Source organism: Stegostoma tigrinum, chromosome 2 (genome assembly GCF_030684315.1).
Source record: "Stegostoma tigrinum isolate sSteTig4 chromosome 2, sSteTig4.hap1, whole genome shotgun sequence".
In the NCBI taxonomy this organism is placed as follows: domain Eukaryota; kingdom Metazoa; phylum Chordata; class Chondrichthyes; order Orectolobiformes; family Stegostomatidae; genus Stegostoma; species Stegostoma tigrinum.
In genome coordinates this window covers 95,717,361-95,743,847 of record NC_081355.1, presented here as the reverse complement: position 1 = coordinate 95,743,847, position 26,487 = coordinate 95,717,361, and the positions used below count along the sequence as shown (strand labels likewise).

Genomic DNA, 26,487 nt, shown 5'->3' with positions numbered 1-26,487 from the left:
AATTCCCCCTAAGTTCTAATACCCCAATTTATTCAAAATCCACCAGCTGCTGTGACGGGATTTGAACTTGGTTTATTCAAATTAGAAACAAACGGAGTCAAAGGAGTGTGAGGCTGGATGAACACAGCAGGCCAAGCAGCATCTCAGGAGCACAAAAGCTTTTGTGCTCCTGAGATGCTGCTTGGCCTGCTGTGTTCATCCAGCCTCACATTTTATTATCTTGGAATTCTCCAGCATCTGCAGTTCCCATTATCTCGGAGTCAAAGGAGTCATGGCTTACTTCACATAATCACAACCAACCCGAATCCTCCTGACACTACCCTCAATCTCTAATGGTGTTGGACTGTTAACAGATTATGTTTCATACAGTTACCCAGTCTCATTCTATTTTCAATTCTTTCAGCTTCTATTTCCTGCAGGGGGTGGTGATGGCCTCGTGGTATTATTACTGGACTGTTAATCAAAGACCAGACAACATTCTGGAGACCAAGTTCAAATCCCGTCACAGCAGCTGGTGGATTTTGAATTCAATGAAATATCTGGAATTGAGAATCCAATGATGACCATGAATCCATTGTTGGAGGAAACCCCATCTGGTTCACTAATATCCTTTAGGGAAGGAAACTGCCATCCTTACCTGCTCTGGCCTACATGTGACTTCAGAGCCACAACAATGTGGTTGACTCTTAACTGCCCTCTGAGCAATTATTGGTGGGCAATAAATGCTACCCAACCAGCAACACCCTCACCCCATGAATGAAAAAAAAAATCATGTATCATTTTAAGCTAAAAAAAATTCATGTAATATCCTTAGGAATTTCCCTAAGCTCTTTATAGCCATTGAGGTGCTTAAGAATTTTGGAGATGCTCTTATAATATTGGAAATGCAGAACCCTATTTTTTGTGATGTTGGTTAATGGATCAATATTGGTTTGAATAGTGAGAATAACTTCCCTCTTCCTGACATGAGATCTGACAAATCTCAAAGGGGGATTGCCCACGTTGACACTAAGAACATTAAAATGGAAAAAAACGGACATGCGACATGGATTTGTAAGACAAAACAGTAATGGTTATAAGTACACATCTTCCAGTTAGGTCTCTCCCAGTAAGAGCCAGAAACAGAAAGTCAGAAAATGTCCGATTATAAGGGAAACTCTCTCTTCTAAATCTATTCTGATTTCTTATCATAACATGATTGCTGTAAATATTTCTGCAGAGATTAGATTTCATTGCTTTACCTGGTGATGGTAGGAAATAACATGGATTCAGACTACTGGAGTCAGATAGAAACTGTCCAAAGTAAGGGTGGTTAAAATGGTTGATATTGCTTCTTATAGCTAGTAACTTTGCAGCCATCTTGGAACTCAAAGTGCCCTATGAACTCCACAATTAGATGTGCTTGCATTGTGCAGCTGGTCTTATCATTTAAATTATTATGAGGCCCATCGCTTGCCTGCAGGGGCTGTCTGCTTCAGTGTCCCTGAAAGCTCTTGAAGTAAGGTAAAGGCTAATGCAATGAGAATATAGTTGTCCTTACCTCTGTTTTAACTCCCTGTGGCACCATTACCACCAGGGTTAAAATCAAGTCCAAACAATCTCTCCCAGACTTACTTGTTAATGCTTTTATAGTTGCATCAAAGATCACCTGCTTACGACTACTATTCAATCAGCAACTTTTAATGACATTTAATTCATGATAAAGTATCTGCACAGGCTTAAATGTTTTCTGACACATTGACATGACTGGATTAAACAAGAATTAAATCAAATGTGGCTGTGCAAAAACAAGGAAACCATGTTAACCTTGTGTAGAACACTGGCTTGATATCATCGAGTTTTGTGCAGTTCTGGGTACTACATAATCCATGATTGCAGGAGAATGAAATGCTTCAGATGGAGCTTGTCATCTCCATCCACTTCATTTTCTTTAATTTTCTATTTTTGCTTCTCTTTTGTGTTTCTTTTTCACATCTCTCTTGTTTCTCCTCTTGACCATGAACTCCTGGCCACGAACTCCCAGTCTTAGACCCAGCACGCATCCAGCATGGAGGCTTCCCAGCCTGGTGGGGCTGACTCTCAGCCAAGTGTGGTGGTCCTCGGCCCAGTTTAGTGATCTCTCAGTGGCCCAGATCTATCTTGGCCTAACATGGCAGCCTTTCAGAAGTAAGTGGCAGTCTCTCAATCTGGCATGGCCTCAATGCAGACTTCCGGTCCCTCGGGGATTCCTCAAAGCCTGGTCTCACTATCACTAAACATTTAAGAAAGACTGTAATTTTTGAGTTTTCAGTTTTATTTGTTTATTTTTGACAAAAAACTATGAAGTTCTACAATCTGTAACTTTTAACCTCTTTTGAATGTTTTACATTATGCTATAATTACTGCAATGTTCAACTTATAATTTTGTTCTTTCTTTCTACCTTTGTCTTAAGATTCTGTACCTAACAACAACTTGTACCTAGACAACAAAATGGGAGGCTGGATGAACACAGCAGGCCAAGCAGCATCTCAGGAGCACAAAAGCTGACGTTTCGGGCCTAGACCCTTCATCACAGAGGGGGATGGGGTGAGGGTTCTGGAATAAATAGGGAGAGAGGGGGAGGCAGACCGAAGATGGAGAGAAAAGAAGATAGGTCGGAGAGAGTATAGGTGGGGAGGTAGGGAGGGGATAGGTCAGTCCAGGGAAGACGGACAGGTCAAGGAGGTGGGATGAGGTTAGTAGGTAGATGGGGGTGCGGCTTGGGGTGGGAGGAAGGGATGGGTGAGAGGAAGAACAGGTTAGGGAGGCGGAGACAGGTTGGACTGGTTTTGGGATGCAGTGGGTGGAGGGGAAGAGCTGGGCTGGTTGTGTGGTGCAGTGGGGGGAGGGGACGAACTGGGCTGGTTTAGGGATGCAGTTGGGGAAGGGGAGATTTTGAAACTGGTGAAGTCCACATTGATACCATTAGGCTGCAGGGTTCCCAGGCGGAATATGAGTTGCTGTTCCTGCAACCTTCGGGTGGCATAATTGTGGCACTGTAGGAGGCCCATGATGGACATGTCATCTAAAGAATGGGAGTGGGAGTGGAAATGGTTTGCGACTGGGAGGTGCAGTAGTTTGTTGCGAACTGAGCGGAGGTGTTCTGCAAAGCGGTCTCCAAGCCTCCGCTTGGTTTCCCCAATGTAGAGGACAGGGGTGGGGATGGAAAAATGTCTTGGGTGGTGGGGTTGGATTGTAGATGGCGGAAGTGTCGGAAGATGATGCGATGTATCCGGAGGTTGGTGGGGTGGTGTGTGAGAACGAGGGGGATCCTCTTTGGGCGGTTGTGGCGGGGGCGGGGTGTGAGGGACGTGTTGCGGGAAATACGGGAGACACGGTCGAGGGCGTTCTCAATCACTGTGGGGGGACAGTTGCGGTCCTTGAAGAACTTGGACATCTGGGATGTGCGGGAGTGGAATGTCTTGTCGTGGGAGCAGATGCGGCGGAGGCGGAGGAATTGCGAATAGGGGATGGAATTTTTTCAGGAGGGTGGGTGGGAGGAGGTGTATTCTAGGTAGATGTGGGAGTTGGTGGGCTTGAAATGGACATCAGTTACAAGCTGGTTGCCTGAGAAGGAGACTGAGAGGTCCAGGAAGGTGAGGGATGTGCTGGAGATGGCCCAGGTGAACTGAAGGTTGGGGTGGAAGGTGTTGGTGAAGTGGATGAACTGTTCGAGCTCCTCTGGGGAGCAAGAGGCGGCGCCGATACAGTCATCAATGTACCGGAGGAAGAGGTGGGGTTTGGGGCCTGTGTAGGTGCAGAAGAGGGACTTTTCCACGTAACCTACAAAGAGGCAGGCATAGCTGGGGCCCATGCGGGTGCCCATGGCCACCCCCTTAGTCTGTAGGAAGTGGGAGAAGTCAAAAGAGAAGTTGTTGAGGGTGAGGACGAGTTCGGCTAGGCGGATGAGGGTGTCGGTGGAGGGGGACTGGTCGGGCCTGCGGGACAGGAAGAAGCGGAGGGCCTTGAGGCCATCTGCATGCGGAATGCAGGTGTATAGGGACTGGACGTCCATGGTGAAAATGAGGTGTTGGGGGCCAGGGAATTGGAAGTCCTGGAGGAGGTGGTGGGCGTGGGTGGTGTCACGGACGTAGGTGGGGAGTTCCTGGACCAAAGGGGAGAAAATGGAGTCCAGATAGGTGGAGATGAGTTCGGTGGGGCAGGAGCAGGCTGAGACGATTGGTCGACCAGGGCAGGCAGGTTTGTGGATTTTGGGAAGGAGATAGAAACGGGCCGTGCGGGGTTGGGGAACAATGAGGTTGGAGGCTGTGGGTGGGAGGTCCCCTGAGGTGATGAGGTCATGAATGGTGTTGGAGATGATGGTTTGGTGCTCGGGTGTGGGGTCATGATCGAGGGAGCGGTAGGAGGTGGTGTCAGAGAGTTGGCGTCTGGCCTCGGCGATGTAGAGGTCAGTGCGCCATACTACCACTGCGCCTCCCTTGTCTGCGGGTTTGATGGTGAGGTTGGGGTTGGAGCGGAGGGAGCGGAGGGCTGCCCGTTCTGCGGGGGAGAGGTTGGAGCGGGTGAGAGGGGTGGAGAGGTTGAGGCGGTTAATGTCTCGACGGCAGTTAGAGATGAAGAGGTCGAGGGAGGGTAGGAGGCCTGGGGGTGGTGTCCAGGAGGAGGACTTGTGTTGGAAGCGGGTGAAGGGGTCAGTGGAGGGAGGGTTAGGCTCCTGGTTGAAGAAGTAGGCGTGGAGGCGAAGGCGGCGGAAAAACTGCTCTGTGTCCAATCGTGACTGGTATTCGTTGATGTGTGGTTGTAGGGGGACAAAGGTCAAAGGACAAAGGACTCACAGGGAGAAATGCTTCTGAAGGGTCTGGATATGTTGGGTGTAAAGTCCTGAAACAGACACTCGCAGCCATGCGCTGGCACCTCCACACACTGCAATCCAGCCTGCCCAGCTCAGAGCCTCCCTCTCCCAGACCTGCAAAGGACCCCTGCTGTTTTTTGTCCTCCGCAGGATCCACAGACTGAACATCCAGTTCCACTCAGATTTACTGGACACCAAAAATCGTAAGTACAACCAACTCACTGGCCCCTGCCACCCACAAGAGGATTCCTGCGCGTCCCAAATCCCGAGTCTGTCCCTGCCCGTCCCCCACCATGCACCCGCCGCCATTGACCATGAGGACACGGCCGGAGACCCCACCGGTGACGTCACATCCGCCTCCGCCGGCCACACCACTTCCGGGACCGCTGCTGCAGTCACCCTCACCGCAGCCGCTGCTGCCGCCCACCCCGACACTCCCACCGCCGACGGAACCCCGCCCACGGCCGACGCCGACGGAACCCCGCCCACGGCCGACGACCTCATCGATCCGCCCACAACCTCCACAGCCAGCAACCCCAGAGAAGACAGCTACACTGAGCCCTGCCGAATCTTCACCATCCCCCCAGACCTCCCACTAACTGAGGACGAACGGTCAGTCCTTAGGAAGGGGCTCACCTTTGTTCCCCTACAACCACACATCAACGAATACCAGTCACGATTGGACACAGAGCAGTTTTTCCGCCGCCTTCGCCTCCACGCCTACTTCTTCAACCGGGAGCCTAACCCTCCCTCCACTGACCCCTTCACCCGCTTCCAACACAAGTCCTCCTCCTGGACACCACCCCCAGGCCTCCTACCCTCCCTCGACCTCTTCATCTCTAACTGCCGTCGAGACATTAACCGCCTCAACCTCTCCACCCCTCTCACCCGCTCCAACCTCTCCCCCGCAGAACGGGCAGCCCTCCGCTCCAACCCCAACCTCACCATCAAACCCGCAGACAAGGGAGGCGCAGTGGTAGTATGGCACACTGACCTTTACATCGCCGAGGCCAGACACCAACTCTCCAAAGCCACCTCCTACCGCCCCCTCGATCATGACCCCACACCCGAGCACCAAACCATCATCTCCAACACCATTCATGACCTCATCACCTCAGGGGACCTCCCACCCACAGCCTCCAACCTCATTGTTCCCCAACCCCACACGGCCCGTTTCTATCTCCTTCCCAAAATCCACAAACCTGCCTGCCCTGGTCGACCAATCGTCTCAGCCTGCTCCTGCCCCACCGAACTCATCTCCACCTATCTGGACTCCATTTTCTCCCCTTTGGTCCAGGAACTCCCCACCTACGTCCGTGACACCACCCACGCCCTCCACCTCCTCCAGGACTTCCAATTCCCTGGCCCCCAACACCTCATTTTCACCATGGACGTCCAGTCCCTATACACCTGCATTCCGCATGCAGATGGCCTCAAGGCCCTCCGCTTCTTCCTGTCCCGCAGGCCCGACCAGTCCCCCTCCACCGACACCCTCATCCGCCTAGCCGAACTCGTCCTCACCCTCAACAACTTCTCTTTTGACTCCTCCCACTTCCTACAGACTAAGGGGGTGGCCATGGGCACCCGCATGGGCCCCAGCTATGCCTGCCTCTTTGTAGGTTACGTGGAAAAGTCCCTCTTCTGCACCTACACAGGCCCCAAACCCCACCTCTTCCTCCGGTACATTGATGACTGTATCGGCGCCGCCTCTTGCTCCCCAGAGGAGCTCGAACAGTTCATCCACTTCACCAACACCTTCCACCCCAACCTTCAGTTCACCTGGGCCATCTCCAGCACATCCCTCACCTTCCTGGACCTCTCAGTCTCCTTCTCAGGCAACCAGCTTGTAACTGATGTCCATTTCAAGCCCACCAACTCCCACAGCTACCTAGAATACACCTCCTCCCACCCACCCTCCTGCAAAAATTCCATCCCCTATTCGCAATTCCTCCGCCTCCGCCGCATCTGCTCCCACGACAAGACATTCCACTCCCGCACATCCCAGATGTCCAAGTTCTTCAAGGACCGCAACTTTTCCCCCACAGTGATCGAGAATGCCCTCGACCGTGTCTCCCGTAATTCCCGCAACACGTCCCTCACACCCCGCCCCCGCCACAACCGCCCAAAGAGGATCCCCCTCGTTCTCACACACCACCCCACCAACCTTCGGATACAACGCATCATCCTCCGACACTTCCGCCATCTACAATCCGACCCCACCACCCAAGACATTTTTCCATCCCCACCCCTGTCGGCTTTCCGGAGAGACCACTCTCTCCGTGACTCCCTTGCTCGCTCCACACTGCCCTCCAACCCTACCACACCCGGCACCTTCCCCTGCAACCGCAGGAAATGCTACACTTGCCCCCACACCTCCCCCTTCACCCCTATCCCAGGCCCCAAGATGACTTTCCATATGAAGCAGAGGTTTACCTGCACATCTGCCAATGTGGTATACTGCATCCATTGTACCCGGTGTGGCTTCCTCTACATTGGGGAAACTAAGCGGAGGCTTGGAGACCGCTTTGCAGAACACCTCCGCTCAGTTCGCAACAAACTACTGCACCTCCCAGTCGCAAACCATTTGCACTCCCCCTCCCATTCTTTAGATGACATGTCCATCATGGGCCTACTGCAGTGCCACAATGATGCTACCCGAAGGTTGCAGGAACAGCAACTCATATTCCGCCTGGGACCCCTGCAGCCTAATGGTATCAATGTGGACTTCACCAGTTTCAAAATCTCCCCTTCCCCAACTGCATCCCTAAACCAGCCCAGTTCGTCCCCTCCACCCACTGCATCCCAAAACCAGTCCAACCTGTCTCCGCCTCCCTAACCTGTTCTTCCTCTCACTCATCCCTTCCTCCCACCCCAAGCCGCACCCCCATCTACCTACTAACCTCATCCCACCTCCTTGACCTGTCCGTCTTCCCTGGACTGACCTATCCCCTCCCTACCTCCCCACCTATACTCTCTCCACCTATCCTCTTTTCTCTCCATCTTCGGTCCGCCTCCCCCTCTCTCCCTATTTATTCCAGAACCCTCACCCCATCCCCCTCTCTGATGAAGGGTCTAGGCCCGAAACGTCAGCTTTTGTGCTCCTGAGATGCTGCTTGGCCTGCTGTGTTCATCCAGCCTCACATTTTGTTGTCTTGGATTCTCCAGCTTCTGCAGTTCCCATTATCTCTCAACAACTTGTACCTAAGTTGGTGCCTTGCGTGATGACATTATACACTTTTCACTGTACTCCTGTACTTTTCTACTTGAATGCACATGACATGCAAAACGAATCAAATCAAATCACTGTAGGAAATACATGAAATACTGGAGAAAGTGCAGAAAGATTCACAGACGATAGTTCCAAGCATGAGGAACTTCAGTCATGACTTGGATAGGTCAGACCACTTTTCTTGAAAAAGGGAAGATTGAGAGAAGATTTGGTCAAGGTAAATAAAATCTTGAAGTGTTTGGACAAACAGGTAGAGAGAAACAGTTCCCATTGATGAGCTAGGGTTAAGGTTAGTTAATGGGAGGATCAAGAACAAGACTTCATAGAAGTAAGGTTATAGAAAAAGAGGCAATGGAAAAGCTGCAATCTGGACTTTTTGAGAGAATGGTGGGGGCAGGTTCAATCCACACATGTGACAGATAATTGAATTGTTATCGGAAAAGGAAGAATGTGCAGGGTTTCAGGAAGAAGGTTGGAAAATGGCATGATATAAACTGAGATAACACCGCATGGAGCTGGAGGAACACAGCAGCCCAGGCAGCATCAGGGGAGCAGGAAAGTGGACGTCTCGGGTCAGGGCCCTTTTCGGAAGTAGGGTCCCAACACAAAACATTAAATTTCCTGCTCCTTTGAATCTGCCTGTCCTGATGTGTTCCTCCAGCTCCACTCTGTTGTCTCTGACTCCAGCATCTGCAGTTCATTCTATAGTGAGTGATGACATATACTGATCCTTTAGAGAGCCAGCACTGACATGACGGTCCAAATAACTTTCTCCAGTACTGCAACCATTCTGTGATTCTAAATTTGTAAAACGGAATGCTTTGCACCCCATTCACACTTTTCATTATTGCAATGAATCTGCAATACTTTGCACAGCTCATTATAAAAGCCAATCTCTTGATGTAGTATGTAAAATTTACTGCCAGCTTCATTGAATCCATTTGTGGCTACAACTCATTGTGAGTGATTTCATGGTCCAGCTATTGTGCATTTGCTTCATCTAACAGAATAGCAGCAGCTTATCTACAAACAATGTACAATGAGAAAGGGCTGTGAAAGTTCTGTCTTATAACATGTGCTTACAATCACGTAGCGGGTGTGTGAATGACTCTTTATTCATTTCTTTTAATTTAGGTAATAGGACAGTACATTTCCAGCTATTGATAACTGAATTGTGAAAGTCTAGGAGTCTTGCCATTCACAAAGGACTCATTGCATTAGTTGAAGCAACTGTTCCAACAAACAGTGTTTCTTTCATTGCATTTGAGTAGAAGGCTATGTTAAAAATGTGTCTGTCACTTGTCATGCTCTACATATGCCCTTGCTTTGCTTTGAGACTGTTGCAATGTTTGGTTAATTGGAGCATGTCATAAGAGTAGTTTACATTTGTGAATGCAAGAAGTGATGCACTAAGTTGTTAAATCTAATACTTTTTATTTGCTTAGTTTAGTGGGGAGGTAGAAACCAAGGCAGAAAATTATGAATTTCGTATCGCTTAGCCAACATTTCTCGGAAACAGAGAGAAAAGAAACAATCTGATCATAATCTGTTGTTTTACCTGAAATAACAAGGGTTGATCTTCTGTACAACTCCAATTCACTGTTGCTGTGTGTTTCATTAGAAGCACATTTTTGTCCTGGAAAAAGGGGGAAAAAAATCCAATTAACTTTAAAATGAACTCTTACCAGAGATTGAGTGACTTCCTTGTTTAGACATGTGAAGTATCTTTTGTGTATTGAAGTAAAACATGAGAGCAGTTCAAACTGATACTGAACAATTACAATGGTTTAGGAATTTGGAAACAGACCCAATGTAGCAACACAAGATAGAGCCATTTCATGGAGCTTAGTGCGATTACAATGTAGCCTGGGTTTCAAACAGCTATTTTTAGCCGAGAAAACTAACTGGCTAGAATTGTCACTAAGGAGATTTTGGAATTGGCAGAAATTGAACTTCTTTTGACAGATAAAGAACTTACTTGAACAATGAGACCTTGGCTCCAGACTGAATAAATCATTATGTGAAAATCTAAATGGATAATACAATGTGTACTGTATGTTTCGGAAGCTTTTCTTGTGCTCAAGGTCTCTGGTGCAGAAATACTTTGCGATAAGATATTTTGTTCAAACTTCACAGCATTTTTGTGTTTTGCCACTGATAGTATCATCTAATTAAGTTAAGTTTTTAAGGGAACAGCTGGATGGTTTACTCCAAAATCTTAACCGTCATGTTTCTAAATTGGATGACATGACCAGTGTAATCTGCAATTCCATCAAGTGACACAGTTTGCGAGAATGTACTGTTCTTTGATTGTCTGCAAAGCCGAAAAGAAAGAAAGTGGGGTTGGCTGGTGGCATTTCACTTTTATACAAACAAAGAACAAAGAAACCTACAGCACAGGAACAGGCTCTTCGGCCCTCCAAGCCTGCGCTGATCAAGATCTTCTGTCTAACCTTATGCGCACATCCATTTCTCAAAGCTTTACTTGTTCGTATAAGCATCTCATATATTCTGTAAATTTCAACCTGAGGCTACAATCTACCATCGTATCTGTGAGATCATTACTTAAAGGGAATGAGGGGAACTTTGGCATGGGAAACTGTAGAATTGGTGGGATGATGAGGGATGGTGGGCTGGCAAGACTATGAGCAGGGTGTGGCATGCTGGCAAGTCCATGGGAGCTGGGAAGTGGTGTGAGGCTGAAATGGCACTGGGGAGTTGTAAAACTCCATCCCCATTAGATCCATTCACATTGACTGGCAGCTCTAGCAGTCCCAGCAACACAAGAGGTCAGGGCAGACAGGAGCTGCCCCGACTGCAAGAAGCCCACGAAGGCTGACAGCATTGAGATTCAGGTATGTCCCAGGACTTTTCAGTAGGGAGCAATCAGGCACTCAAAAGACAGGGACAAGGTGTGAGGGAGTGAGGGACTTGAAGCTGGACAGAGACAGAAAGGAGGGGTATTATCTTTTGGAAGGGGCTGAGGGTTAAGTGCCCAGGGTAATCCCTGAAAGATGGGCCGGTTAACAAGCTCAATTGACCATTTATTTTGAGTAGGGAATGGTGGGTATGTTGCTGATTTTGCTCCCACTGACACCTAATATGCCCTCTACACTGCTTGGAGGGCCTGTGCTTAGCAACTAGCATGAGGACACACTGCCTTTCCATTCTAGAATCTGCTGCTGTGTGTTGTCCTCTGAGAATTTTGCAGAAGCTGGAAGAAAGAGGGGGAAAGAGGCTGGCTACCTTATTGTGGAAAACCATTGTGTTAGCATTGGATTCGCATCCCAAAATCAGATTTTACAGATGCACAGAATGACAGTGGTCCCAATCTGTAATTATAGAGTTCTGACCCTAAATTCTTTTTTACACAAATTCAAGTCTCTGGATATTAAAATAAAAATCTTATTTGTCTTTTCCATCACAGCCCTTATTTCTAACTACATTCTATTAATTGACTGGGATGGATTTTATGTTTCCCCTGACAATAAGTTTTGATTGGTAGGAGAAATGGAAAACCCATCAGGAGGTATCTGATGACCAACTCACCCTAAGGCCACATTGAAGTTCATAATTAATGGCTACTAAAACACCTCATTACGGCACTATTTCTGTTTAATAACAGCAGGCGAACTCTGACTGCTTCAGCTCCATGGGTCAGTGTCAGACAATGAAAAAAACACCTTCTTTGGGGGCATCTGGGTTCACTGGAGGCACACCCCATCTCGGTCATCCTCCTCCTTCAACTTAACACTGACTTCTTGAGGTAATAGGAACTGCAGATGCTGGACAATTTGAAATAACAAAGTGTGGAGCTGGATGAACACAGCAGGCCAAGCAACATCTTAGGAGGCGAAAAGCTGACATTTTGGGCCCAGACCCTTCATCCGAAATGAGGGAAGGGGAGAGGGTTCTGAAATAAATAGGGGGAGAGGGGGAGGCAGATCAGAGATGGATAGAGGAGAAGATAAGCGGAGAGGAGACAGACAAGGTAAAGAGGCCGGGATGGACCCAGTGAAGGTGACTGTAGGTGGGGAGGTAGGGAGGGGATAGGTCAGTCCGGAGAGGATGAACAGATCAAGGGGGGTGGGATGAGGTTAGTGGGTAGGAAATGGAGGTACAGCTTGAGGTGGGAAGAGGGGATAGGTGAGAGGAAGAACAGGTTAGGGAGGCGGGGACATACTGCGCTGGTTTTGGGATGCAGTAGCGGGAGGGGAGATTTTGAAGCTTGTAAAATCCACATTGATACCATTAGGCTGCAGTGTTCCCAAGCAGAATATGAGTTGCTGTTCCTGCAATCTTCGGGTGGCATCATTGTGGCACTGCAGGAGGCCCATGATGGACATGTCATCTAAGGAATGGGAGGGTGAGTTGAAATGGTTCGCGACTGGGAGGTGCAGTTGCTTATTGCGAACCGAGCGGAGGTGTTCTGTAAAGCGGTCCCCAAGCCTCCGCTTGGTTTCCCCAATGTAGAGGCAGCCACACCGGGTACAGTGGATGCAGTATACCACATTGGCAGATGTGCAGGTGAACCTCTGCTTAATGTGGAAAGTCATCTTGGGGCCTGGGATGGGAGTGAGGGAGGAGGTGTGGGGGCAAGTGTAGCACTTCCTGCAGTTGCAGGGGAAGGTGCCGGGTGTGGTGGGCTTGGAGGGGAGTGTAGAGCGGACAAGAGAGTCACGGAGAGAGTGATCCCTCTGGAAAGCAGACAAGGGTGGGGATGGAAAAATTTCTTTGGTGGTGGGGTTGGATTGCAGATGGCAGAGGTGTCGGAGGATGATGTGTTGGATCCAGAGGTTGGTGGGGTGGTACGTGAGGACAAGGGGTGTTCTCTTTGGTGGTTATTGTGGGGAGGGGGTGTGAGGGATGAATTGCGGGAAATGCAGGAGACACAATCATGGGCATACTCGACCACTGCGGTGGAATTTTGCGGTCCTTGAGAAACGAGGACATCTGAGATGTACGGGAGCAGAATGCCTCATCCTGGGAGCAGATGTGGTGGAGGTGAAGAAATTGGGAATAGGGGATGGCATTTTTGCAGGAAGCTGGTGGGAGGAGGTTTTTTTCTAGGTAGCTGTGGGAGTCGGTGGGCTTGAAATGGGTTCTAGGTGGTTGCCCGAGATGGAGACAGAGAGGTCCAGGGAGGTGAAGGAGGTGTTAGAGATAGTCCAAGTGAACTTGAGGTTGGGATGGAAGGTGTTGGTGAACTGGTTGAACTGTTCGAGCTCCTCGTGGGAGCACGGGGCGGCGCCGATACAGTCATCAATGTAACGGAAGAAGAGGTGGGGTTTAGCGCCAGTGTAGGTATGGAAGAGGGGTTGTTCCATGTAACCTACAAAGAGGCAAGCATAGCTTGGGCCCATGCGGGTACCCGTGGCCACCCCCTTTTTCTGTAGGAAGTGGGAGGAATCAAAAGACAAGTTGTTGAGGGTGAGGATGAGTTCAGCTAGGCGGATGAAGGTGTCAGTGGAGGGGGACTGATCGGGCCTGTGGGACAGGAAGAAGCGAAGTGCCTTTAGGCCAGCTGCATGGGGAATGCTGGTATATAGGGACTGGATGTCCATAGTAAAAATGAGGTGTTGAGGACTGGGAATTTGGATGTTCTGGAGGAGGTGGAGGGCGTGGGTGGTGTCATGGAAGTAGGTAGGGAGTTCCTGGACCAAGGGTGAGAAAATGGAGTCCAGATAGGCGGAGATGAGTTCGGTAGGGCAGGAGCAGGCGGAGACAATAGGTCGGCCAGGGCAGTCGGGTTTGTGGATTTTGGGAAGGAGATAGAAGCGGGCGGTGCAGGGTTGGGGAACAATGAGGTTGGAGGCTGTGGGTAGGAGGTGACCTGAGGTGATGAGGTTGTGGATGGTTTGGGAGATGATGGTTTGGTGCTCGGGGGTTGGGTCATGACCAGGGGGCGGTAGGAGATGGTGTCAGAGAGTTAGTGCCTGTGCTCAGCGATGTAGAGGTCAGTGTGCCATACTACAACTGTGCCTCCCTTGTCCACAGGTCTTATGGCAAGGTTGGGATTGGAGCAGAGGGAGAGGAGGGCTGCACGTTTTGCTGGGGAGAGGTTAGAGTGGGTAAAAGGGGTGGGGAGATTGAGGCGATTGATGTCTGGACGGCAGTTGGAGATGAAGAGATTAAGGGAGGGTAGGAGGCCTTGGGATGGTGTCCAGGAGCAGGGCTTGTGTTGGAGGCAGGTAAAGGGGTCAGTGGAATGTGGGTTAGGCTCACGGTTAAAGAAGTAAGCATGGAGACGGAGGCGGCGGAAAAACTGTTCAATGTCCAAACGTGACTGGTATTCGTTGATGTGTGGGTGGAGGGGGCAAAGGTGAGCCCCTTACTGAGGACTGACCATTTGTCCTCAGTAAGGGGGAGGTCTGGGGGGTTGGAGAAGATTCGGCAGTGCTCTATATTGCTGTCTCTTCTCGAGCTGCTGGCTGTGGAGGAGGTGGGCGCAGCGATGTCAGCGTTGGCTGTGGGCAGAGTTGTGCCGGCGTCAGCTGTAGGCTGGGTTGCATCTGCATCAGCAGTGGGCGGAGTTCCTTCAGCGTCAGCAAAGGGCGGAGCTGCGTCAGCGGTGGACAGAGTTGTGTCAGCATCTGTGATGGACAAAGTGGCGTCAGCATTGGGCGGAGCGGGGTAGGCGGCAGCAGCAGCGGTGACGGTAATGTTTGTGGTGTTGGTCTCAGAAATGCAGGCGGTGGCTTCAGCAGCAATGGCGTTGGTTGTCCCGGAAGTGGTGTATCCAGCCGTGGTGGATGTGACATCATCTGAGGATTCTCTGACAGTGGCGTCATGGCAAAAATTATGGCTGGGAATGTGAGAGGTGGAGGAATCCCATTTTGGGTGGCAGGGACCAGTGAGTTTAGTGCACTTACAGTTTTTAGTGTCCAATAAAGCTGAGTAGAATTGTGAGCTCAGGTTGTGGACCCTACAAAGAATAAAAAACAGGAGAGGTCCTTTGCAGGTCTGGGAGAGGGAGGCTGTGAGCTGGGGTAGGCTTGATTGTCATGCCTGGAGATGCCAGCGCATTGCTGCAAGTGTGTGTTTTAGGAGTTGCAGGGAGAAACACTTCTGAAGGTGTTCTGGATGTAGATATGTCAAGATTGGGGCCAAAATGGGAAGGCTTGAATGTGGACTGCAGACCTTTGGGGATGATCTCGCGCCGTAGGCAGTACGAAGAAAGGTGATGTGGCTGCAGTACCTGGTTTGCTTCAGGACATGGTTGAGCAGTTTCAAGGCCAAAGAGATTACAAGAGAGTTGCAGTGGGAGAGAGATCCCCTGAGGTTGGTCCAGAGGGACGAGGGTAACTACTTCAGGTTAGGCATCCCTAGACGAGGCTTCGCAGTGAGGTTAAAATTGTATCAGAGACAACAGGATCTGTAGATGCTGGAGAATCCAAGATAATAAAGCTTAGAGCTGGATTCCCCACCCCTAACAATGATTCAAGACTCCTCAGCATTAGGGACTGCTTGTACGGCAATGGCTACTGCTGGCATTGCTGGGTCCATAGTCAGATTATCCAGCAGTTCTCTATAGGAAGAGAGAGATATACACTTGAAGACAAAGGACACTGCCTCTAAAGTTTAATTGCCTGCGCCAGCTCATGTTATCACAAAGGTCCTACTTCTCAATAATGCCTTTGCCTGAACTACAATAACCTATAGGTTAAACCAATGCCAATGGTCTTTCACTCTAATGAGAGTGCAGCCCAATGGAGACTTTATTAAATGTCTTTTTACAATTGCAATGTCAATTGACTAGACCTTTAAAATATCAATAGCAGAAACAACTCATTTTCATCTTGTGTTAACCAATATATTGTGTACTTAAGAATATATCTAAGAGAAATTGCAATCAAGCAATATTTTGTTTTGGGTGCAGCTGCTTCAACAGACTACTGGATGGCTTGTTTGTCATCTCAACCTCATTATACATTTTTGTCTGCGAGACTAGACATCAACTAATCTGTTGGACGCTGACAGGGTTGAGGACCATCAGAAAGCCAAAGCAGAGTCTTCATTCCAGTACACTCTAAGGATGCCCAGCCACTTCACGTCCTCTCTTCCAGTGACCTCATCACCCACAGGAAGTCAATGCAAGAAGGGAGCATCCAACAGGAATATCTCAATAGTATGACCAAGGGCATGGACAACTTCTACTAGAAGAACCTCCTCTGTCATCACAGCCTTAATATTTATAGGACTTACCCTATTGGCCCTGATGATTCCAACCCAACTTACCTGCGATCGGGGGGAAGATTTCATGTTGTTAATTTGGCACCGACTGCAATCCCAGGCATGCTCACCATTTCCAGCACAGGGACTGAAGAGCTGGTACTCTAATTGAGGCAGAAACCAGGTCTGCAAATAAATAATTGCCTGATCAATGTAATATTCAGTCCATGACCAATGGAGGCAGAGAGCCCCTCAACATTCTCACAGTCCAATAGGGCCACTACTACTCTTTAAAATATGGGTCCTTACTTTTGCACCTAAAGACATGAAGCACAATGGTAAGGAGATAATGTCATACTTACACAAGATTTTTGTGACCACTGTCATCAGTCAAAAATTGTCAGGCTTGGGTCTTTGTTTATTTATTATGTACTGGAGTCCTGGAATGGCTAGCGTATTGTAGGTTTCATTGGCTAATTCAATAATTAACTCACAAATCCCCCTGGTAGCCAATCATGTGAAGTTAAATATACTTTCTTGAGATAGCTGGGTCATATAACCATTAGATGAGCTTTGGTGCTCAACAGTCATCTACTTACGTTTTAGTAGCAGGTTCACGACTTGCCCATCTTCAGTTTTTGTATCCAATTTTATGAGTGCCATTGTTCTGAGTTCTGCAGAAGAGTCACCAAACCCAAAACATTAACTCTGGTTTCTCTTCACAGATGTTTGCCAGGCCTGCTGAGCCTTTCCAGCAACTTCTGTTTTTTTTTTCCAATTTACAGCATCCACAGTTCTTTCAGTTTCAATGAAGTAGTCAGGTTTGCTTTCACCAGAACTCTAGTCTCCGTTGTAATAAAGTTAATTCTGATAAATTGTTTTGATTAGTCAGTGCCTTAGTAATAACAGGGTACATGACTAAGATAATTAAAAAATGCAGTAAAAGTAAGGTTAAAAATTTATTTACAGAAATTGTGATTAGAATCTCTAATACTCTGTCATGAATTGTTAAAGCACAGCACATAAATTCTTTTGAAAGACAGTTAAATAATTACTTGCAAAACAGGATTGGATTTGGACTGTAGCCCATATGGAGAAATATACATTCACAGAGTTGATAGGCTGAAGTGTCAGTTTTAGTGCCTTTACACTCTAAAAGTGACTAGAAGTTTTAAAGATGGAGAAATGTAAAAGTGTTCAAATTGGAGTGCAGGGAACTCGAGCAAGGCTGAAGGCTGTCTTTAATGATGGGCCAAAGCGGGGTTGCATGAAAAAGTTAGATTTAGAGAACCAAAAGCTAATGAAAGAAACATAAAACTGGAAGAAGTTTGAACAATTAGTGGAGGGAGAAGCTTTGGAGGATTCAAAGGTGGGGCACAGATTTTAATCCAGCACATTTAGACAATTTGAAGCCTCCATACGTAGGCACAGATACTGGGGAAGCCAATGGCCAGCATATAAGCAAGTGAGAAATATTTGAGGTTGAGACATTGAGAAAAAAAAACTCAATACAGAGTAGATAAAGATAAATTAGTAATTCAAAAACAATTGGAGAAAACCAATGTCAGGGGATGTGGCTACTCTCTTGGAAGTCAATGAAGCCTGGTACTTGTGTACAGTGAAAGATTGTCCACGTCTTGCTTCATGTGGTACTGGGGTGGAATACTGTGAAATCCAAAACAATATAATGGTGGAAAGGTCAAGCAGCTGAACATAGTTTGCTTGAGAATTTTACACTCAGAAGTGATGCCCTCTGGCTGAGATAAATGGATTCCACCAACTACAACCATCTTCCTTCATATTGGAATGTCTTGAACCACTAAAGAATTCCCCTCTTGCTTCACACTGGTTTCAGATTTGTTATGATTCCTTGGTACCACACATTTGGAAGCAGTCTTGAAATTAAAAGCAGATGTCCTTATCACATCTCTGGGTTTCAGATCTTGTGTGGGTGCTTATATCAAAATTGCAATGAGTTCCGTAGCCAACTGATCCTGTTGAATCACTGAGCAGTTGGTGAGCAGGTTATTGTGCTGATTGATTATACTGTTGATGAATCCTCCCAACAATAGCATTGTTCTGTGGCTTGTTACTTTGTTCCTTGATTGGCTAAGCTCATCAATCTGCTTTAGGCTGCATTTAATAAAGTCAACTGCACTCAGCATTTTATAATTTGGAGCAAGCCAAGGTTAATTTAAGTTTGGATCTACAAGTGTACGTTGCAAACATATTGCGCCACCAAACAAATACGAATTCACAGTCGTTTGGTTTGGCACTTGTTCTCGCAACCACACACACACATGCAAAGGCACACACAAACAATTAGTCTTGAATTAGATTAGCCTCCAGAACATTAGCAACTAGTTAAGAACAGCAGTCAGCCACACCTGTATAGTGCCCGATTGAGAGACTCCAAAACGTAAGTGCTGAAAGCAATCAACCACAATTAAGCATGTCTGCTCTAGCACTTTCAATTATAACATGAAATTTTGCCAAATTAACATGGTTTTAATAGTAGTTTGCAGTGTTCATTCCAAATGTTGAGACAAAATAATGTCTCAGCCCATTGGATCAAAGGTTATATGGCTCAGAACACAAATTTGAGAAACAACACCTTGTCTTTTACCTGGGCATACCAGTTCTCCAATTTCAAGTAAGCTTCCCACCCATCAACTGGCTCCCTTTCCAGCCTCACCTCCTTTCTTCTATTCCACCTACTGACACTCCCTTCCAGCTGCCCACCAGATTCATCTGTCCCATCAACCAACCAGGATGTACTTGCAACTGGTGTCCACCTATCATCACCATTCCACTACACCCCTTCCCCCCAACTTTATCTGCAGCTCCCTGCCCCCACTCCCACATCCAGCCCTGAAGAAGGGTAATACCCAATGCATTGACTGCTGCTTTCCTCCAGATGCTGCCTGGCCTGCTGCATTTTTCCAGTCTCCTTTTAGTCTACTGTGGATTCCAGCACCTGCAGTTTGTTTTTTTTTCAAATCTCTGAACAAGGCTAAATGACTTTGCCTGGTGTTAATTCATCTGCATCTTTGTATCAAAATCTTGGTGAAGATGCCTTTACGCAGTTAACGCAGGACGTACACAGTTAATGGTCGATCCCTGGAGAGTTTTGTCGAACAGATATTTCTGGTCGCTCTGTTATACGAGTGATGTTGTTAATCTGGAAAGGCTGAAGAAAATGTTACCAGGATTTTTCTGGGATTGGAGGTTTTGAGTTCTAGGGAGAGGCTTGATTGTCTGGGTCTACTTTGTCTAAACCATCAACGATTGAAAGATAACCTCATAGGTGTTTACAAAATCATGAGGGGCATAGATAAAGTGAATAGTCAAGGTATTTTTCTCATGGCAAGGGAGTCCAAAAGAGAGCATAGGTTTAAGGTGACAGGGGAAAGATATGAAAGGGACCTGAGGAGCAACTTTTTCTCGCAGAGAATGGTATGAAAATGGAATGAACTGCCGGAAAAAGTGGTAGAGGCACGTGCAATTACAAGATTTAAAAAAAACATTTGAAGGATATGTACATGAATAGGAAAGATTTCGAGGGATATGGGCCAAATGTAGGAAAATGGGACTCGTGTAGTTTAGGATACCTAGTCAGCATGGACAAGGTGGGCGAAGTGGTTTGTTTCAGACTGTATGATTGTATGGCTCTACGTTAGCACCTTGATCATCCCTTGTTTTAAGCTCTTACACTTTCCATCTATTTATTCAGCAATTGTGCTCCAAAATTCACCTCCCTTTACCTTTCTGCCATGGTAACTCTTTAACTCCTTTTAAAATGCTGATTCAGAATTGTCTGTTTGTCCAAGCTTTAGATCATCTGCCCCAATTTCTGGTTAAGTGGCTTGAAATCAAAATTTGTTGAATAATTCTCCTGTGAAGCATTTTGGGATTTTTACAACGTTAAGGCCTCCAGATGGAAGTAACTTGTTGTGATCATCATTGAATAAAATAGTACCTCTGACCTTGTGTGTCTTCTTGCGCTAAGATAATTTGTGAGAGAAAAATAGATGTATGGTACAGGTAATTCTGATTGGACTGTTAAAATCTGGGAGCCCATACCAAATGTATCAGATGTACCTGAATAAAATTGGAACAATGTTCGCATAATCCACACCTAATTTAAAAAGATGGTAAACTGCATGCAAAATTCACGAGATTAGGATATAACATCGTTGAATTAATACAGACAATGCTCAGAAAAGGCCAGGAATGTGTTAAGATAACAAAGTGTGGGGCTGGATGAACACAGCAGGCCAAGCAGCATCTTAGGAGCACAAAAGCTGACGTTTCGGGCCTAGACCCTTCATCAGAAAAAACACATAGGAATGTGTTATTATTTTTGTTGGCACAAAGCCTTCAGGAGCAAGAAAGATTGAAAGTGAGAATTGAAAGTGATATTTTTGAGTAGAGTTTATGTAACAATCCTAAATGAACGGCATATATGAATAGTTCTAGAAATATATGGGGAAAAATGAGAAGTTGTATTGCTGGCATTGTCATTTATAGTAAGTTTTAAACCTCCAAGAAGGAACTAGATGAGCAAACCTATGCCCTACCAAGCACACCTTAAGGCTTCTATTTGAATGCTTGTAATATGTATACCAAGATGGATGAGTTGATGCCACCAGTAGAAATCAATGACTATTATATGGTAGCTATTACAGAGACATGTTTGCAAACTGACCATGGGTGGGACCTGACAGTTCAAAGATGTTTTGACAATTTGTACGGTCAAAAGAAAGGAAAAGAAGTGATAATGGGAACTGCAGATGCTGGAGAATCCAAGATAATAAAGTGTGAAGCTGGATGAACCTCTCACCCATCCCTTCCTCCCACCTCAAGCCACACCTCCATTGCCTACCTACTAACCTCATCCTGCCTCCTTGACCTGTCCGTCTTCCCTGGACTCACCTATCCCCTCCCTACCTCCCCACCTATACTCTCCTCTCTACCTATCTTCTTTTCTCTCCATCTTCGGTCTGCCTCCCCTTCTCTCCCTATTTATTCCAGAACCCTCTCCCCATCCCCCTCTCTGATGAAGGGTCTGGGGCCGAAACGTTAGCTTTTGTGCTCCTGAAATGCTGCTGGGCCTGCTGTGCTCATCCAGCTACACACTTTGTTATCTTAGAAAGGGAAAGAAGGTGGGATAGTTATGTTAATGAATGATAGGAGCAGTACAGTAGCAAAAAAATTATCTTGCGGGGAGGTAACAGATAGTAAAGGAAAGAAGGCACCAGTGGGAATGATTTATGACCCCCCTTGACAGCAGCTGCACTGTAGAACGAAGTATTTTTCAGGAAATATTAATAAAAGCTCGTAAGAAAAGGACTATTTGGACAGTTTCTCAGAACAATGTGTCGAAATGGACAAGCTACTTTTAACCTGGTAATGTGCAAAAAATCAGTTGCCATTAATAATGTCATGATAAAGGATCATCAGGTAAAGATTGATCATAACACAAGTGAATTCATCACTCAACTTGGGAATGAGAAGGTTAGGACAGAAATTAGAGTCTTAGACCTAAGTAGAGGCAACTCACAAAGTATAAAGACAATATTTGTTCAGATAACATGAGCAAGCAGCTTAAAAGGTAAGCAGGTAGAAAAACATTGGCAAACATTTAAGGATCTATTTCATAGCTTTCAACAAGTACATTGCATTGAGCAAGAAAGACTGTACCACAGAATGCTCTTTGTAAACTTTTAGAAAAACTAACAAAGTATGATAAGCAAAATAAAGAAAGAGAAATAGGAATATGAGGAAAGATGAACAAGAAAAAAAAATCCTCCTTTCAGGCATCTTTTTTGAAGCCATTACTGCTTTTTTCAGTAATTAACCTTGAAAATTCAGGGCACCATTCACACATTAATATAATGCACCAGATAAGTTATTATTTAGTCCTTGTCAGCTGTTACAAGGTATAACTAAAAGAATGAACGTCATGTATGAGGGGGATGAATGATGTGTCTAACTAAAACTAGTGTATTGTAAGTTTTAGTAAAATAGCATTTAGAATAAAATGCATATGTGTTATACTTCATTTTGCACACTTCCTGTTTAACAACAGCAGCAACTTTAATAGCTGAACGTTGAACTGGATGTATTAATAAAATGCACCAATGATGTGTGCATACATTTCACAGTCATTGGTACTGTATTATAGAAGAGAAATGACCAAATAGCATGAACTCATTTATGTCTTCATTTAATAAGGATGCAAATATGTTTGCTTGGGTGATCGTGATTGAAAAGCATGTGAACCCTGGGAATTGCTTACTGTGCATATGCATATGCAGTGCACTACCTAGCAGTTGTGGTATCTAGAAATGAAGACATTATAAAATATGTAGATCTAGTGAAAGTGAGCATTGGTCCCTTGGAGGGTGACGCTGTGGTTTTAATCATGAGAAACAAGGGAAAGGTGGAGACTCTGTGTTTGTTTTTAATTTTATATTTTGTATCCATCTTCAAAGCAATCAACATAAAAATGCATTCCTGAGATAGTAAAAAGGCAAAGGATAGCAGGAAGGGAGGAACTTTAAACAAAAAAAATCGAGAAAAATAAATGGGAACATAAATGAAACATAAGGCTTACACATCTCTAAACGCAATGGCCCAGATCCCAGGGTTATTAAATATTAGTTATGGAGATATGGATGTACTGGACATTATCTTCCAAAATTCCCTAGACCTGCAAAAGTTCCAATGGATTGGTAAACTGTAACTTTTCCAAAACAAAAATCGTTGGAGAAACGCATCAGATCGGGCAACATCTGTGGAGAGAAAACAGAAAGGCATTTCTAATCCAGTGACCTTCCTTCGGAATGCAAATGCATCATTTCTGTTCAAAAGAGAAGATGTCAGAAAATGGGAAGCAGTAGGTTAGTCAATCTAACATCAGCCATTGGAAAAATGCTGAAATCCATTATAAAGGATATCTATAAAATCAAACTCATTCAGAGTCAACTTGGTTTTGTGAAAAGGAAATCATATTTGAAAAATCATATTTTGAAGATGTAAGCAAACAGCATGGGCAATAAATGTAGTGTATTTGGATTTCCAAAAGGTGCTGGCTAAGTTCCACGTGAAAAGTTATTGCACAACATAAGAACTCCTGGTGTTGATATAAAAAGATCGTTTTCACAAATAGTAGACGGAAAGGGCCAGACCATGACCCTTTCCAATGCTGGATCACTACTTTACTGATGCATTACTTCAGTTCGGTGATTGTTTTGAATTTCTTTGTTTGCCTCCAGCGATTGATCTTTGGTAAAACTAACCTGTTAGCATTTGGTTTTTAATAGATGGGCACTGTTTGTGCCTGTATTTGTTCCACAACATTGGCAAGGACCTTTCTTTGTGTTAGTTATGTTGGCCCCTGCTAAGGCACAGAATTTCCAAAATGTTATTAATGATGGTCTCCCTATGTGTTGAAGTGCCCTCTACCAACCCCACACAACTGCAGGCTAGATACCACTGTTCATGGCAAGACGCCCTCATGTGACATTTTGTTGGCCATTTAAGGGCTTCATTTGGCCTGAGGATGGGTAGGCATTCTGCTGCCTTCCTCACTACTGGTAAAATGCCAAAGCTGATGAAATGTAGCAATCAATTTCACTTGCTGCCCCACCTATCACTTCTCCCCTCCCTGGCTTACAACATACTGCTCGAGGCCCCAAAATCCTTGAGTCCTCATACCTGAAATGTCAATCTCAATGTTTTAACGAATGAACACAACTATTCTACCACCAGCCCCCCACCCCCACGTTTCTTTGATTTGTTCCTATTTATGCTAGCAATGGCATGCAATCCAGACAACCTTGAACTAATTATTTAGATAGATTCAAAATGTTGCCAGATGTCAGCTGTTGCTTCATTCTGCATCTATTCCTGACATTATATATCTCTATTGAAATAAACAGTGTTTTAAAATATTCCATTGGTAAGGTTCAGAATAGAACTATAACTGTGGTGACAAATGGCAACAGGTTGAGGTTGTAGACATGCTCACCGAGCTGGTGAGTTTGATGGCTGATGTTTCATTACCCTACTAGGTAACATCATCGGTGCACCTCCAGTGAAGCGTCGGTGTTCTGTCCCACAGTGGGGGGAAAATCTTCAACTTCATCCACAACCTGAGCTGTAAATCTTCTCAAAAGCTTTAGGCAACAGGATTATTGCCTTCCATCTTTGTACCAGATAGCATTATGAGATTGGTTTAAAACAAATAATGCATTTACAATATAAAGATGATACTCCCTTAATTTCACCGGGTTTATCACAATCTCATACATTGACTAACCTTACTGGCCTAGCTTAAAGACTATCATTACAAATTTCCTGGCACTACCACAAACCACGTGAAGTGCAGTGCAGCAGTATGTAAGACTGCCCTGTAAGGGTACGTATATATACAGTCAGTTTACTACACGGCTTGAGATCATCAAGACCCAATGCTGAGAAAGCTGAAATATTGATGGCTGTCCCTTCAGCTGGGCAACAGCAAACCTAGAAACTCTTACAGGTGATTCTCTGCCTACAACTGGATAGGTAAGAACGGAAACAGGCAAGTTCAGTCCTCCTCACGTGGATGTCAAAAAAAGTCATTGGAGGAGAATGGGATATTGCACAATTGTAATAAGATATAAGTCGTTCATGGTGAATGAGGAACATTAATTGGGCATGGTCATAACTGCATACAATGCCTTTTGTGACATTGTGAAAGCTCATGTCAGAATGGTTGCATGGCTAAAACCTAAAATGCGTGAGATTCTTAATGAGCACTTTGCGTTAGTAATCACCGAAGAGTGGAACATGACAGGTGTTGAGGTTAGGGTTAGATGTTTGATTTCTTTAGGTCAAGTCGGCATAAGGAGGGGGGAAGTCTTGGGTATTGTAAAAGGCATTAAGGTGGACAAGTCCCCAGGTCCAGATGGGATCTATCCCAGGTTCTGAAGGAAGCGAGAGAGGAAATAGTTGGGGCCTTAACAGATATCTTTTCAGCATCCTTAGACACGGGTGAGGTTCTGGAGGACTGGACACTTGCTAATGTTGTCCCCTTGTTGAAGAAGGGTAACAGAGATAATCTAGGTAATTATAGACTGGTGAGCCTGACGTCAGTGGTTAGGAAGCTGCTGGAGAAGATACTGAGGGATAGGATCTATTTACATTTGGAAGAAAATGGGCTTATTAGTGATAGGCAGCATGGTTTTGTGTTGGGAAGGTCATGTCTTACCAACTTGATAGAATTCTTTGAGGAAGTGACAAAGTTGGCAGATGAGGGAAGTGTTGTGGATGTCATATATATGGACTTCAGTAAGGCAGTTGATAAGGTTCCCCATGATAGGCTGTTGGAGAAAATGAAGTCATATGAGGTCCAGGGTGTACCAGATAAATGGATAGAGAAATGGCTGGCAACAGGAGACAGAGAGTAGTAGTGGAAGGATAGTTCTCAAAATGGAGAAATGTGATCAGTGGTGTTCCACAGGGATCCATGTCGGTACCACTGTTGTTAGTGACGTATATAAATGATCTGGCGGGAGGTATAGATGGACTGATTAGCACGTTCGCAGATGACACGAAGATTGGTGTCAGGTAGTGAAGGGGGCTGTCGGAGAATGCTGCAGAATATAGATAGATTGGAGAGTTGGACAGAGAAATGGCAGATGGAATTCAATCCAGGCAAATGTGAGGTGATGTGTTTTGAAAAATCCAATTCAAGAATGAACTGTATGGTAAATGGAAAAGCCCTGGGGAAAATTGATGTAAAGAGAGATCTAGGTGCTCAGGCCCATTGTACCCTGAAGGTGGCAATGCAAGTGGATAGAGTGGTCAAGAAGGCATATGGAATGCTTTCATTCATCGGACGGAGTGTTGAGTACAAGACTTGGCAGGGCATGTTACAGTTGTATAGGACTTTGGTTCAACCACATTTGGAATACTGCATACCGTTCTGGTCGCCACATTACCAAAAGGATATGGATGCTTTGGAGAGAGTGCAAAGGAGATTCACCAGGATGTTGCCTGGTATGGAGGACGCTAGCTATGAAAAAACGGTTGAGTAGATTAGGATTATTCACATTAGAACAACAAAGATTGATGGGGACCTGATTGACGTTTACAAAATTATCAGAGGTATAGACAGGGCGGACAGCAAGAAGCTTTTTTCCAAAAGTAGGGGGGCTCAATTACTATGGGCCAGGATTTCAAGGTGAGAGGGGAAAAGTTTAA

At 45.8% G+C, this 26,487-nt stretch overlaps 1 long non-coding RNA gene across 1 annotated transcript; it reads right to left on the bottom strand.

Annotated features, from left to right (window-relative positions):
• Window positions 1-212: 212 nt before the first annotated feature.
• On the bottom strand, window positions 213-17,175 carry LOC125449167 (uncharacterized). The gene is made up of 3 exons (XR_007246851.2): window positions 16,300-17,175; window positions 9,620-9,697; window positions 213-2,251 (listed from the first exon to the last, which is right to left on the bottom strand). It is a non-coding gene; the product is annotated as an uncharacterized LOC125449167 (long non-coding RNA).
• Window positions 17,176-26,487: the final 9,312 nt, after the last annotated feature.